The sequence below is a fragment of the Hyperoodon ampullatus genome, assembly GCF_949752795.1.
Source record: "Hyperoodon ampullatus genome assembly, chromosome: X".
In the NCBI taxonomy this organism is placed as follows: Eukaryota; Metazoa; Chordata; class Mammalia; order Artiodactyla; family Ziphiidae; genus Hyperoodon; species Hyperoodon ampullatus.
In genome coordinates, this window is record NC_136913.1 from 5,401,853 (window position 1) to 5,405,642 (window position 3,790).

A 3,790-nucleotide genomic window follows, 5' to 3' on the forward strand; every position below is an offset into this window, starting at 1 on the left:
TGGCAACTTCCGACTCCTGGGAACCCCACACACAGCTAGCTCTCGGACATCCAAGCCATCAACATTTTAAGAAAACTAATAGGGATTTGGAACTATGTTGCTGTCCCCAAACCATATGGTAGCGGAATATTTCCCTGAAGTTAGCGCTGGGCTTGGTGGCAGGGTTGACCACCGCACTTGGCCTTTCTTCAGAGGTCTTTTCTCTGCCTTTCTGCTTGAAGGGGCGGGGCTTGATTATCTCCCATCCTCCACTGTCCCCTTGAAAGGAAATCTTTCAAATAACCCACTTCACAATTTACCACGAGCAGTGCATTTTTAATATGACTTGCATAATGGTGATTGTATATTTCTGTTTCTCGAAAAACAGGAGAGACTTTAAAATATGATAACCTTGGACAAGCAGTGTGATTTTTTAAGAAGAATATGTTATGTGTGGGACTTCCCTGGTGGTCCAGTGGTAAAGAATCCGCCTTCCAGTGCAGGGGACATGAGTTCGATCCCTGGCCGGGGAACTAAAATCCAGCATGCCGAAAGGCAGCTGAGCCCACGTATCACAACTACTGAGCCCACACGCTCTGGAGTCTGCGCGCCACAACTAGAGAGAGAAAACCTGCACGCCACAACTAGAGAGAAGCCTGCGCGCCATAACGAAGAGCCCGGGCGCCATCATGAAAGATCCTGCATGCCGCGGCGAAGATCCTGCGTGCCGCAACTGAGACCCGATGCAACCCAAATAATAATAATAATAAATGAAATAAATATTAAAAAAAGAATATGTTATGCATAAGCTACAGTGAAAGAATATTTAATTGTCTAATACATTTCATCTGAATATTGTTTGTTCCACTATTTTTATATTTTGGTGGTTCTTCATATTTTTTCATCTAAAAAAAAAAGATGTATTTTAGGAGTAGGTGGCTCTGACATCCAGTTCTAATTTTCCAAATAGACATTTCTGAGATGATTTTTCTAAAAAGTCACATTTTGGCTTTTGCACAAGCAATGGAGTTACACTTCCCAGGAATAAAACTTTGTTTCAATAAAATTTACACTCTAATATCCCTGATAGGATCAACTTCAGATTTCAAAGTAATGAGGAAATAAGTATACTAAATTAATTTCAAGAAGCGTTACTTTTAGAGCTTCCTGCTGCTCTGGCGATAGCAAAAGTGCATACCTTTCTACAGTGGAGAACTCGTTAGAATCCATTTTTTAAGTGGCTTGATAGGGAGTCTACAGTGACTGCAAGACCCAAGAATTTGTTTCTTCAGCCTTTTAATAAGATTCTAGTAGAGATGTGGCTTACTATTCCTAGGCAACTTGTTCCTCACAATCACAGTGAATATTCTTTTGTGTTTCGTAGACCTGTGTGTTCTGCTAAGTTCAGGATTTCAGATAGAGCTGAATAAAAGTTGTTGCGGTATTTGGTGATTCACTAGGGCTATTCGTTTGTCCTTGTCCACACTGTCAAGAAGCAGTCATAGCGTCTTCAAATCAGGGTGCTGCTGCCCACACTCCATGCAGGTGTTGCAGCCCCTCTCTGGCCTGGTGTCTGAGTTTATTGCTGTCCTTCTCTTGGCAGAAGATCCACCTGCTTTCAAATCCCATTAACCTCAAAGTCATAAGGAGAGCAAAATGTTGTGACTGTAAACACAGCTTCTCTTTCATATCTATCCAGGTATTTCTGTTACACTTCAAGGAATCTCTTGTCAGTTGAAACTTGTACAGATGGCAGACACGCATATGTCATCAAGGAAATGCAAATTCAAACAGTAATGAGATCGCACTACACAACGTTAACATGGTGGAAATCCAAAACACTGACAGCACCAAATGTTGATGAGGAAGTGGAGCAACAGGAACTCTCATCCGCTGCTGGTGGGAATGTAAAATGGTGCAGCCAGTTCAGAAGACAGTTTGGTGGTTTCTTACAAAACAACATACTCTCATCATACAATCCAGCAGGTGTGCTCCTTGTGTCTATCCTAAGGTAGACATCCACACAGAAACCTGCACATGGGTCTTTGTAGCAGCTGTATTCATAATTGCCAAAACTCGGATGCAACCAAGATGTCCTTCAGTAGGTGAATGGATACGTAGACTGTGGTGTATCCAGGCCGTGGAATGTTATTTAATGCCAAAAAGAGATGAGCTATCAAACTATGAAAAAACATGGAAGAACCTTAAATGCATGTTACTCAGTGAAAGAAGCCCTTCTGAAAAGGCTACATGCTGTATGATTCCACCTAGAGGACATTCTGGAAAAGGAAAAACTGTGGCTACAGTAAAAAGATCACTGGTTGCCAAGGGTTGGGGCTGGGGAGATGAAGCGGGAGGGATGAGTAAACAGAGCACGGAGGAAATTCAGGGCAGTGAAAATACTCTTAATGATACTATAATGATGGATACTTGCCCAAACCCACAGAATATACAACACCAAGAGTGAACCCTAACATACTACGGATTTGGGTGATAATGCCGTGTCAGTGTAGGTTCATCGATTGAAATCAGTCACCTCTCTGGTTGATAATGGAGGAGACTATACATCTGCAGGGGCCGAATGTACATATGAAATCCCTGTACCTTCCTCTCAAATTTACTGTAAACCTAAAACTCTCAAAAAAATAGTCAATAAAAACAAAAACAAAACTAGCAGAGTAGTCACAATTTGGTGTAGAATGTCAGGTGATTTTAAGAGGTTGGAGCCTTAATGGATTATCTTTAAATGCAGTTTAATCCTCTGGTTGTTGTAAAATTAAAAATACCCTGTGTTCCTCTCTCTTGGTTTACTGCATAGTTTCTTTGCGGACATTCTGGCTCTAGGCCCGTGTTTGGGTTATTTTATGAATCTACCTGTGTGTCCTAGATCCAGAAACATGCTTCCTGCCGGTACCTTCCAGGCTGCATGCCTTGCCTTTCCCTGGGGTTGCTTTGAAACCATCTGAGTCAGTGCCTTTCTGTGTCCTGGCACACGTCTCCCTGGATGCTACACCCTGCCAGGCACCTCAACGTGAATTTCTACTCCAGAATCCACAGGAACCCATATTTCCATCTTTCTGTGCCAATGTGTGGTGTTTTAGTAATTTTCGAAACAGTTTACTAAGGAGCCACTACGAGCTGGATATTCCACTCGACACTAGACATCACAGTATCATGTGTTCTGCCCAACAACCTGGACAAGAGGTGGGCAGTTACTTTATCCCTTTTGAGATCAGGAACCTAAAGTTTACCAGTGTTCGGTAACTTTCCCAAGGTTATACGGCTGAGAATTGGACCAGCCTGAGCCAAAGAGCTGTATGATCCCAAAGCCCGCACTTTTAATCACCACGATGCCTCTGAGCTGAGCACTTTGCCTCCGTCACTGGCTTTCTGCCATGTCTAGTGGGGTCTAAGCCGTCTCAGACCCCGACCCTGTTTACAGCAACATCCTGTGCTTCTGTGTGCGTGCGCCCAGTTTCAGAGCTGTTTGCTCCTGTTCCACCATCCATGTTCTTCCATTCAGGCCTTATTCGCACGCATGGTTCCCTCGGTTGTACCGCCTGCTTCCCCCTCTGTCTTGTTCCCTCATCCTAGGCGCCTGCTACCAACCTCACCCATCACACATAACGCTTCCTCTGCCGTCGCCTGCTAAGCTAGCTTCATCGCTCTGAGTTCTCTTCTGTGGCTTCATGCGTCGAGTTGTGGTTTCTTTCTGGTGTGGCTCTGTGACGCTCTGAGTTCCTTATAGACCAGATCATGTTTCCTTCATCTGTGTATCTCCAAAACCACCCCCAGTGCTGAGACCTTGGTA